This window comes from Lycium barbarum, chromosome 7 (genome assembly GCF_019175385.1).
Source record: "Lycium barbarum isolate Lr01 chromosome 7, ASM1917538v2, whole genome shotgun sequence".
NCBI lineage: Eukaryota > Viridiplantae > Streptophyta > Magnoliopsida > Solanales > Solanaceae > Lycium > Lycium barbarum.
In genome coordinates, this window is record NC_083343.1 from 28,542,864 (window position 1) to 28,556,207 (window position 13,344).

The following is a 13,344-nucleotide window of genomic DNA, read 5'->3' on the forward strand; positions in this document are numbered from 1 at the left end:
TCATATATAGATCCACTCTCGGATAGATGATATTGAGAACAGAATGACAGAGCTGACTAAGACACACCCCGTTGTAGAATTTGGGACTGTTCGGAGTGAGTTGCGGACACTAAAAGATGATGTGCAGAAATTAAAGGCACTGGAAGTGGATGTTGTGACGGACCAGATTCCGAAAGTACACACAGAGTTGGTACAGAGCTTATATCAGCCGGTTCAGAGTCTACTCGGGGATGATGAGATCGAGGAAACGGTTGATGAAGAGCAAAAGGAGGAGTTGGAAGAGGATACCCACTCCTTGGCTGAAGAGAAGCGCAAGAGAGTCACGCTAGATGATGAAAACCTTATCCCATTCTTAAGAGTCGTGATCCGTTTGATGCCTTGCGCCCACAGAATGAGGAGGAGGAGCGGCGAACATTGAAGAAGATCCGACATGAGTCCCGGTTGAGTTCTGACACCACTGGAGAGACTTCTAGCTCAGCCCATCCCATTGAGCCGGCTCACCATACTTCTACTCCACCCACTGAGACTGGACTTCTAGTGTTGGCAAGCCTGATACCACCATTGCTCCTACCTCCGAGGTTATCCAACCTCATAATGCTGCAGCAGATCCAAGCTCCTAGTGCGCTCCAGGGTGGCCCTACATTCTATTGATGGATTATATAGATGCCTTGAGGGCAATGTATGTTTCTAAGTTGGGGGTGTAGGGTAATTGCTGGTATTGTTGGTATTGTTTTGGTATCAGATATTGTTTGGTATTGTTTTTGTTTTTGTTGGTATTGTTTTTATCTTAAATTGTGATATTAAGTATGTGTTTAGGACCCTCTTCGGCTGTTCTTTTCCATGTGTTCTTTTCTCGAAAAGTGTTATTTCTATGTTGAACCTGGCATGTTTAGGATGTTTAGTTAAAAGTAAAGTAAGGATGACTTAAGTGGTGGTGGTCTGTGTTTTCTGACATATCTAAAAGTGTTTTACGAGTCAATGATATCCCTCCGAAAAATAATTTGTGATGTACATCAACAATGGGTTGTTGATATTGACATGTATGGTTCTTTTAATGACATTGCAAATAAAGTGTGTCCATGTGTGTGAAATCTTCAAACGGAAGTCAAGTCAGAGTATTAAAACAATCCTTATGCTATTGTGTTGTGAGTTCTTAGTTTCTATTTGTGTATGATGCTTGTAATCTAGAACTTGCCCGGTTGGTCGTGCGTGAATTCGAATGAGATTTTGATTGTGAAGTGATCTTAGGATTTCTTTGTATTGACTCCAGAGCCTGTTTATCTTAAATGAGCTTAACCTGTACAGAAAATGATCCCTAGTCTCCCATTTTGAGCCTATAGACTTTTTCTTTGTTTAGTCGTTAACTAACCTACACCCCTACTGTGAATAAACCTATTTGGCACCAAGTCCCTCCTTGACACTAAAGAATGACAAAAGAGGCTAAAAACCTAAGTTGGGGGTGATAAGCGAAATATGCGGAAAATGAGGGTAAAAGCCTAAGTTGGGGGTGATAAGTGAAAGATGCGGAAAATAAGGGCAAAGGCCTGTTAGGGGTGATCGTGAGTATTGCGGGGCATGATTCGGTGTGGTTAGAATAGATATGAAAAACAAGGTGTATATATATATATATATATATATATATATATATATATATATATATATATATATATATATATATATATATATGTATATAGATATATAAGTTCTAAATAAATCCACGCCGGAGCTGTAAAGTCAACAATAAAAGGAAGAATGGTGAATGAAGTCAAAATGAAGTTTCACGGAGAGTGAGTCACCACTATCCAAATACTTATCCTACCTATCCCTAAGCCAATGTTACAAGCCTCAAAAGTCCTAATGTGATCACAGTCGAACTGTTTAAAGTTGAAGGCATGGAAAATAAAGGCAAGCCTATGGTATGTGCAAGTATGGTATGCAAACTTCTTTGTGAGTGTGAGTGTCCTTTTGTCTTTTAGTCTCTTGTCCCATTTATTTTGTAAATGTGTGTTGGGACATTCTTTGGTCTATGTGAGGGCGTAAGGATTGTAGATTGCGAAATAACTGGCTTTCCGGTCCCATACTATGATTGTGTCATTAATTGAGGTTGCATAGTGAATTGAAATTGTTCTAAAATGTGCGTCTTGTGTCACAAATAGGACGTGGATAAGAGCCCAATATTTTTCTTGGATTGAAGAGTCTGTGTCAGAAACACATGCCAAAACCACCGTAGCCATTCTTATTTTGCTAGATGTCGTGTGTTAGTAGTGAGTCTTGTTGTAGTTGCTTGAGGACAAGCAAAAGCTTAAGTTGGGGGTGTTGACGTGCCGTGAATTTCGGCACATTTTATGTCTTTTTCACTAGAAGTGTTGCTTGTTTTTAAGTGTTTTTACATTGTTTCTTATGTTATTTTGGTGTTTGTAGGGTTGGTTGACTAAGGAACGGAAATGATAAGAAATGCTGGAAAACGGACAACTTGGAGCAAAAGGACGGTCCGTAACTCGAGTTACGGACCGTAACATGATCTGTACCCAGAGAGGAAGATCCAGATACGTGTCGCTATAAAGGACGGTCCGTAACTCATGTTACGAGCCGTAACGTGTACCGTAATCTGAAGGAAATTTCCAGTAAGAAGCCTAAGTAGTGTCACATGTTACGTCCAGAAGGACTGTCCGTAACGCAGGTTACGGGGCGTAACATCATGGCGTAACGCATTGGCCACTGAACACTGAAGCCATGATCCGCTGGAAGATACGGACCGTAACCTGTGTTACGGTCCGTCGCAAGAAGCCGTAACAGTTGACCTATATCAAGCTGACAAAGGACGGAACCAAAGGACGGACCGTAACCTGTGTTACGACCCGTAATGATGCCGCGAAAGAGTGTTTTTGTCCAGAACTTTGGCGCGATTTTTGGCCCTATAAATACTTAAAGTTAGGTTTTTAACATTCATTCTGATCTTTTGGAGCATTAACTTTAAGCCTTGGATATTTTTGAAGTGGTTGGATCATTTAAAGCACCAAGTTCACCTTCATTCCACATTGTATTAGCATTGTAAGTACATTATGTTAACTTTTAAGCTCTCTTTGTTAACCAAAATGACGAGTAGCTGATTTTAATTCTAACGTTGTGGACCCCATGATGGGTATTATGTGAATGGGTTTCTACTATTGATATATGCACAATGGTTGTTGGCATTTATTCTATCTTTCTGCGTTAGCGTTGGGTAATGATTGCAAGCATTAGCCTAAGCCATTATACTAACTTTTCTTGGGAAAGAGAGTTAGTATTGGTAAGATTGAATAACAATGAATCGGGGCGTTAACCCTCGTTTAATAGACTAACTTAGGGATAAGAACAAGTCTAATTGGCATTATTGGTCGCTTTTCGAGTTCAACTCTTTTACATTTAGAAAAATCATAAAGAGGAAATACGGTCTAACTGTTGAGAAACATTAGGAAGTCCTTAAGAAATCAAGTGCATACTCTTAGAACAACCATTAGAAGTATATCACATTGAAACATGAAGCATAATATCTAATCAAAGTGGGAAACACAACCTTATTCTCTCTTTCGCATTAAGTACAATTCAAGTCAAAGTATTCAATTGCATTACACAACAAATATTTCAAACTATTCGGAATAGGATTAAAACCTTTAAAGACTAGTATCGCATACAATTAGTACCCCTTTCTCTCCATATTCCCTGTGAAATTCGACCCCAACCTTGTTTGGGTTATTATATTTGACAACGACCGCTTTACGCCACTCATAGGTGTAATTTGAGCGTATCAAGTATCCATAATTACACAGCTAACACCTAAAGAATCTTAACGTACAAAACTACGAGGTGTAACACATATTATTCTCATTGTTGAAAAGAGTAGCCGCTACTGCCTTCTCAGAGCTCTGAAGATCAGACTAAATAACTCCAAGGACCAGATCCCAATACTGAAGATGTCTGAAGTCCTAGATTATTTTAGTCTTTATCTTTTGGTCTATATATTGTAAACCTACACTTCTTTTAGGAATGGCTTTTGTAGGTGCTTGGTTTATTAAGATTTTTGTGTTGACACGTAACTATAGTTAGTTATGGTGAGTTGAAGTTCAACTAGAGGTAGTTGAATTAGTTTGATTCTTGGCTAGAGTTAGTCAAGTAAGTGCTTGCAATAGAGGTATTGTAAGGGGAGGGATTAGTAGGCTAATTCATTAGTTGCAAAAGGCTTGTAATCTAAAAGACATTGCTCAGTTAGAGAAATTGGAAATCCTACCAGGGTAGGTCGTGGTTTTTAATCCCTTGAGCAATGAGTTTTCCACGTAAACATCATATCTTGTTTACTTTCTGTTTTTGCTTAAAGGAACAGATAAGGTACCTGGTCCCTCATCTGTTTTAGTGGACGCTTAGTTTCTATCACAGGTTGTTGCTCCTTACTATGCAAAGTCCCTACAACAAATCTACTAGTTCTGATCTAGTGTTAGTTGTACAAGAGGGGGGGGGGGGGGGGGGCTTTCATAAAACCTAGTACCCAGTCTCCTTCCTCATTTCTGAATACTCCCCCTATTTCTCCAACCCTATAATTACCTATAGATGACCCATCAATATTGAGCTTAAGGTAATTAATTTTTTGAGGGTCTCATTTAACAAATATTTGGATAGATTTATCCTGGTTGGAGGGGGGGGGGGGGGGGGAGGCGTTAGCTAAGTTGGTGAGAAGCTTAAATTTTATAGCTCTAGAAATAGCATTGGCAACCGGGATAGCAGATTTGAAATTATTGAACTGGTTGTGATTTCTGTTTAGCCATATATTCCAGAAGCAAAATGTAAGGATGTAGAACATGTCAATTGGGAGTTGAAGTCCTTGTGCTTAGTATCTCCCCAAGTGTTATACCATTCAGTGCTATTAAAGCTTATGTTGTTATCTGGGTTAGAGCTTTTCTTCACTAAATTGTACCAGAAGATGGAAGCATTTTGACAATCGAAGAAGATATGGTGGATGTCCTCTCTAGGAAGGTCACAGAAAGGGAAACTATCCACAACATTCAATCCTAATCTATTAAGGTAGTGGTTTGTAGGTAACCACTCATGTTTTTAAAGCCATATGAATTTTTTAACTTTGTTAGGCACCTTGATTTTCAAATCTAATAGAAACTGTTTTGTTGGTGGGTCGTAGTTTGAGGGACTAGTGTTGAGAATGGTTATACACACTCGTGGTCGTGAATATACCATTAGATGTTAAAGAACAAATAGGCTTATCCCTCTCAACATCAACGGGATGAATAAAGGAGTTAGTAATTTCTAATTGTATTTATGTGGGGATTGTCAAAGGAAATGTCGCTTAGGTCCCAAGAATCATTGATGAGGGTAGAATTGATCACAAGGATATCCTCGTTTATGTTGAGAGGGGCAAAAATAGTACTGCGAATAGTTTTACTGGAGTGAAGCCATGTCTGCCTCCAAGACCCCCCCCCCTCCCCCGACACACACCCAAAAAAAAATTAGTAGTTTCTTTGTTGTAAACCGATCACCTAATATTATCCCTGCACACCTTCCACCCATTCAGGATGCACTCCAAGGTATTGAATTTGTGACTTGTTGTTAGAGCTTTGAGCACTACATTATTCGAAAATACGACCAGAAGCCCAGAGATGCTTTGGGTTTGGTAGTCTCCAAGCCAGGCTAGCATGTAATGCATGGTCTTTAACCTTATTTGTTTTTGAATACTTAATCCTCCCTTTTTTTTTAACGCATAAATATGCCATATTTGAGGAGGTGGGTCTTTCTTTTGGTCGTAGTTGGCCCGAATGAAATTACGTTGGATTTTATAGATGTTCTTCATATGGCAATTTTATCACTGACAGCAGGGAGAGAAAAATGAGAGGTTATTTGTCATAATGCTTAGATGAACGTATTATATATTTCAAAAAGGTCAAACCCGTTGGCAGCCCTTTGTGGTCGTCAAGATTTTTCACATAGACACCTCAACTAAACATTGTTTCATTTAGACACTTGTGGTAAAGCCCGACTGTGTACTTGGCAACTTGCATGGTTTTCACAAAAAACTGGCGCGTGAAAAGCCCAAGTAACCTCTCATTTTCTTCTTCTTCTTCTTCTTCTTCTTCTTCTTCTTCTTCTTCTTCTTCTTCTTCTTCTTCTTCTTCATTCTTTTTCTCTACCATCACCAATATATTGATGTCGGTCTACCAGAAAAAGCAAAAAATACACTTTTAATTCAACTTTGTTCTCTCTCTATCTCTCTCTCTCTCTCTCTCACACACTCACATAACATAGAAAAAAATCAAAAGAGCTCATTGAAAAAAAAGAAAAATCAGAGCCGGGTTTCAAATAATTTTCCGGCAACACTCCATTATTTCCGGCAAGACAGTTAGAAGTACTTCTTCGTCATCAGTCCAAGCTGGAGGGAGTAAATATTTGATTTTGTTAATTACTTAAAAAAAAGTAACATTTCAACAAAACATAAGGAAAAAATTACAGGTATCCCGTCAAACCACCCTACCCGCCAGCGACCGCCGACCTTCACCCGTTGCCACCCCACACTTCATCTTCTTCAATTGGGTGCTAGTTTGGATTGATACAGAGAGATACCAACTCCATTTCCATTTGATCCCACACATTTTCACCATTATCGTTGAGGAACGCCGAATACAAATTGGGAATTGGAGCATACACAATGGTTGCATCTTTGGAACTAACAGCTTCAATATGTTTTTAATGTACCAGTCAATCATGAACCACTTCAGTAGGATAACCCCTGCCTTGTTTGGTTCAAACGCATTACTCGTCTTGTTATTGGTAATCCTACTCCGCGTCCTCAACGACAACAAGGTTATGTGCCTAATTCAACGACATATGAAGAAATGGTAATTGGTGCATATTTACTTTGGTTCAATTGTTCTTTAAATAGAAGTAACCATGCCAAATATGCTACCATTGCTTTCTATTTATGTATGTTTGTTAGGTTTAAAGTAGGCTGGAGTTCACAATAGCATGGCTTTTTTTAATAGAAATGTGGAAAATATATTGGAGAATCAATTCTACAAGTTTCTTGTGTATGCAATTTGTTTTATTGCTTGTTAGTTTTTGTTACATTTAGCTATGAACTTGGTAGTAGCAACATGATTTGATTTTAAAAGACATTGTTAGTTAGATAAAAATAGGTGACCAGCTGTGGTATAAACAGATGCACAAAACATAATAGTCATGGACCTATTCGCAAAGCATTAGTAACCTATGAATTAGGAATGACATCTTTTGTTGGTGCAACCAAAAGGAACATCTCTTCTTGTTGTATAATAAGTGCTGATAAGCAACTATTTTGCGATGCCAACACTATTGAAAGTTTTTGGTCTTGTGTGTTGCGTTGCCAACCAATACTTCATTTTCTTGTTTTATAGATAATAGAATGAATATTTTTTTTTTAACTTAACATTCTAGTTGGGATTCAGTTAAATCTAATCTTGGAGCATGTGTTCAAATTTCTACCAATTTGTTTGCTAGCTGTTGTACATGGCCAATACGTCTCGTGCCCAACTGGAGAGAATGACCTCGAATATGTTGCAGCATAAGTCTCTATTATGAAATGCTCGCTGACAAAATTTCAAGCCAATCCTCCTATTCTTTTAGTAACCTTCATGACATGTGAACATGGGAGGTGCAAATTAGCCCATTTTTCACACTCACATTTTCTTTCATTCAGTGAAACACAGTGAGGGTTACCACCAGTACCATCAACCTCATTGATCTTACCTCAAATACCCCTGTGGTATATCCTAATAAAAAACAAAGTGCCTGTTTGAACTTTCAAAGTTCTTCTCCCACCTCATTTTGACTCTCCCTGTCCATAGTTCATTTTGCTCCAGAAGTTGCTATGTTGTTTGAAACCTACGATATACAGCTCAACAGTTTGCCCCAATGAAACTCTAACCATAGTAGTGACAGGCAAGCCTCATGCTTTCTTCATCATTCCGTTGAACGTAGGGCTGCTTATCGGGCGGATAATTATGCTTAATGGCTTATCGACTTTTAAATGTACTAATCCGCTTGTCCAAAAATCAGATATCAGTTGGTTCGGTATTGGATTAGTAATTATCGGCCGGTTATCGGGCAGTTATCAGGCGGTGTATCGGCTAATTTCGTGTCCTAAATACTTCAGCCACTTGAACTTGCTATATCCAAATTGAAGGGAAGGGAAATATAAAAACAAAGGTACTAAATTCAATTACAACAAAGTACAAATCCAAATTCTAAAATAAATTCAAATTAAATTGCAAACTCACAGACATAATTAGTCCTCCACACTAAACCGAAGGCAAAAGCACAGTGAAAATGGTAAGAAACTATTGAAAGTAACTTATACTTTTGCATTGCATAAAAAAACATATGATTGTTAGATTCTTGGTACTAGGGGTGTATATGGACCGGTTGGTTCTTGTTTTTTAAATACCAAACCAAATCAATTGTGTCGGGTTTTGAAATTTATAAACCAAACCAAACCAACCCAACGGAAATCAGGTTTTTTAACCTCGAGTTTTCTCGGGTTTTCTTCGGAAAAGTTTCCATATAAAACATATAACTTTTACTTCAAGTATTTCTTTAGTCCTAGTAAAATACAACTATATAATTGATGTGTTTCTTAAAAAAACAACACAAAATTTGAGATAAGTGATGACATTGTAATTAAATATTTAACCAAAAAAATAATGAAATCACATAAAATAATTATTGCTAGTTAATAAGCATAATGAAAATGATCATACTACTAGGTCATGGTACAATAAGTACGGCTAATAAGTATTAATTACATGAGAAAGAAAGAAATAAAATTAATTTACATATTTTTACTATCTAAACCAATGCAAAATTAAAGAAATAGATATCCACCAGTATTGTCATTCCTAGTGTCAGAATTGAATTTCTTTTATTAGCATTAGTATTGATTTGATTTTATTTTGGGTTTTATTTGTTACTAACATATGTTGGCAATAAAAGTTATTGGACCATTCAAAACTCTAAGTCAAGCTTGGAATATTATGTTAAAAGACAAAAACTATGACCAAATTGAACAACATCCCATCTCAAATTCTCGTGTAGAGATGAAAATATCTTCCTCGTTCTCCAATGTCGTAGAGTAGGGTATATCATGATATGGAATTTCAACATACCATGGCCAAATTGATTATGAGGGTTTATTCCAATATTATTTTGAAGTAAATCTCCGATATGTTCATCAGGTTCACTTTCTATAGTTTCACTCTCTTCATTATCTCTTGAAGGGTTCGTCATCCTCTGAACTTTCAGAGCTAATTCCAGCATTTGCATCATTATGCATATCAACGTTGGCCTCATCTTCTCTGTGGAGAAAAGGAAAGGAAACGTATTAATAAATTGTAGTAAGATTTTAGGATACATAAGTAAGTTATTCTCTAAGCATAAAATTTATACAAATACAAACACATATAAAAGTTGAAAAATGCAATAGTTTTGAGGTTTCTAATAAACCTGTTCTATCACTAAATAATATTGCAACAATTAAAGATACGTAAACGTGCAACAGTTAGTAGTACAAATATCTTATGGGGAGTACACATAATTTGACTAATTTATTTGTTGAAGATATATAAACCCAAGCTATCGAAAAAAAATATTATTTGTTGCTTTACTTGGCCTCAATTCTCCGTGGCTACTACCAATATGTGTTACACCCCGGAAAATTTCGCTTTACCAAGACTGTAGACGGCTTAATATGAGCTCAAGGAAGAGTAAAGTTATACAAGGATTAAGGATGAAGATTATATTATATGAGTATAATAATAACATGTATATGACATTTGGAGACCGTATGGTGTAAATCAGTTAATGTTACTTGATGAATAGCCCTCGTAACCGTAAGTTAAGGTGGGTCCCACATGCCGTGGTTTTGTAAAGGACATATGAAAAGTTATGTGACTAGTACATGGGAATTTGAGCAAGTCTTAAGAAGGACCCTTAATCCAAATATGGGCATAAGCCCTCCAAAAGGATGATTTAAGGATACGTTTTCGGACGATCTAACTTAAAGAGGCCAAAATGCCATTATAAGTTTATAATTTGGAAACACACCAAAAATGAAAGTTGTAGATAATTAAAATATCTTTCCAACCATAGGTTGTGGGACCTCATACTATATCGGGATCAAACGTTATGAGCATTTTAAGACAGACTGTCAAAGCAGAGAAATTTACTCTGCGCGAACGCGCCGCAAGGTGGCGCGATCGCGCTGAGAAAATTTTAAGTCGATCCAGGCAGAACTTGGACCGTTATAAAAAGGGGCTTACCCCTTATTTTCCTCATCAAACACCCCAAATCTTCTCCAAAATTCTGGAGAATTCCCCCTGATTCCCAAGACCAAATTTTGAGCCCAAATCAGGTATAATTCCCGAATTTCGGTCCAGACAGCATATAGTTGCGATTATAAAATCGTATAGCGGCGTGATTTGGCTCAAGTTTAAGAAGTAAAGTGAAGATATAGTAATAATATTGGGAGTAAGGTATGAATCTCTTATCATCAATGTTAATTTCGATTTATTTACGGAGGTAAAGTCGTTAAACAATTGTATAGCGAGTTGGTTAGTTATGGAAATTGAAAAACACCGTGTAGGGTGTTTTATGGAATATTTTGGTGTTGATAATGATGTTATTGTCATTGTTGTCGTTGTTGTTGTTGTTGGTTACTGAATTATAATTTCGGGCTAGGCATATAAACAGGGGAGATGCTGCCCAAATTTCGGCAGATTTTAAGGAGATTAAATTTGAAGGCTTAGGATAAGTATATAACAATGGGTCTAACCACAATATGAATGGTCTTATATGTAGATTGTGAGACCGGATATAGGTGGGAAAGCCGAGACGTGAATTTTCAGGTATGTTAAGGCTCGTCCCTTTCTTTCAAAGGCATGATTCCTATGTTATGATTCCATAAATGTTTCCATAACCACCTTGTTTCCAAAAGCTTGAAGTTCATGATTCTTAAAAGCTTCTTATGATGTTAAAGATGAGAATGTTTCTATGATGATTACGATGATGATGATGATTTTATGTTTAAACGTCTTACGTTATGATTTCAATGATGATATGAGAATGTTAAGTTATTTCATGATTTCTCAATATTATTCATTGTTGTTGATCTCATCTCATGTTATTTGTTCCTTCGAGGTGATATATAGCGATGATGAATAATCCATAATATAAATCGGAGGTTACCGACCCTACGTCACTCCGATAGAGTTGTAACATTTAATTGGGATCTCGTGCATGTTATATGTATTTATATATGAGTAATTTAGATACTATATATATATATATTTTACCGCGCCTTAATGGCCAGATAAGACCACGCCTTAATGGCCGGACAAGATACTATATATATTTTACCGCGGCTTAATGGCCGGACAAGACAATATATATATTCCACCGTGCCTTAACGGCCGGACAAGATACTATATATGTATATATGGAAAAGTTTTTTTAAAAAAAGCTAAGCATGCACGACATCCGCCTTAAAAAGGCATTCAAAATCACAACCGATCTCTTTTATATTATGTTGTCTTCATACTTTCATTATGCTGTTGTTCGTGCCTTACATACTCAATACATTGCTCGTACTGACGTCCTTTCTTGTGGACGCTGTGTTCATGCCTGCAGGTAGACAGGTAGACAGATCTGACCCGTAGGTGATTTATCAGCGGATTCTCAGGAGCACTCTACTTACTTCGGAGCTGCAGTCTATGGGTATTGGTCCTTATGGTCACTTGTATTCTATGTAGAGGCTCGTAGATATGTGTATACAGTAGACGTTTCATAACCTTAACAGTTCATATCATTGGATAATATTTTAGTAGCCTTGTCGGCTAGTGATGATGGACATAATTGTTGAAGATTATATAGAGATGTGTCGTTATGTTGTGATATATGTCCTTACAGATTATGATATTCATGAGTTATCTTTATGGTCCACCCAAAAATGATTATAAGATGTATGTTCATAGGTGCTCGGTATGTTAGCTCCGGGTGCCCGTCATGGCCCTCTGGTTGGGTCGTGACAATATGTCTTTGACTACTTGAGCCTTCATCAAATGATCGATGACCACGCTGCTAGGACCTGCACCAAATGATTGAAGGAAACCAGTTGTTGCACTATATGATGACACATTGGTGTGAGATTAATTATATAAATTTGGATTGCCGTTCATCGGCTATGGCTGGAATGATGGTTGAATAATCTGTTATACCAAATGAGGCTGACTGACCGTGGGAAACCCATAATTTTGAGCCAACAAATTCATGTGATAACCATGCTGGCCACTCATTTGAAATACATTATTTTGATTTGTTGGTTTGGTCTTTACATAAATCTCCAAAATATTTATATCAATCTTATCCTCAATTTTTTGAGGTATGACAAAAGTTGTAGCAAAGACGGGTCATTCTCAATTTTAAACTCAATGAACCTTGTATTGTTACCTTGAAATGAGCATGAATATTTTCCAAAAAATCGATTTGAATATTTTCACTATCTGTCCCCATTTTCTCATGCAATAATCCAACCAATTCAGCATGGTTCGTTAAATAGACTAGCTAACAATCATTCTGGCACCTTAGTATACCTGAATTTGTTCATCTCAATAACTATTAAGCCACCCCAATGTAAACAACCATCACATTATGTTCAAATTGGTCATCTTTACTCCTACACGCGAAAATAAGACACTTATTATAATTAATATAACAGAAAAATAAATTAAAATTATAGTTTTATTTTAACATATTACAACATATTAGACTTAATAAACTCACACCTGTTGAATTTTTTGTTAATGTCGTTCCAACAATAGGCCACACAAGTAGAAGCTTTGTTAAAAATTGTTAGAATGTGTTGAACATTCGTTTCGTACATTATATTTTATAATGATCCGTGGTCAGTTCGAAAAGTATGAGGAACAGAATTTAGCAATGTCGTCACTGTGTGTCATGTTTTATGGTTAAAATGTAACTGTTGTTAACGTTTTATAGTTAAATCAACCAGAAGGATTCCCCATTTGCAGGATTCAAATGCCCACGTTTGGTTTGTATAGAAACATTATTGTCAATCACATTTTATCTTGAGTTACCACTTTAAAATCAATCAATGTCAGGTTTTGTACAAGGGTTGCTCATGCTTGGATTCTTTAAAGTCGTTACTGTCAATTACGTATTAACCATAAAACGTTACTAGTAGTAACGAATTATCCTTTAACTCCGTTAACCACTAGTTTTTTTTGTCCTTGGGTTTTTTAAATAAAATAATGCTTAATA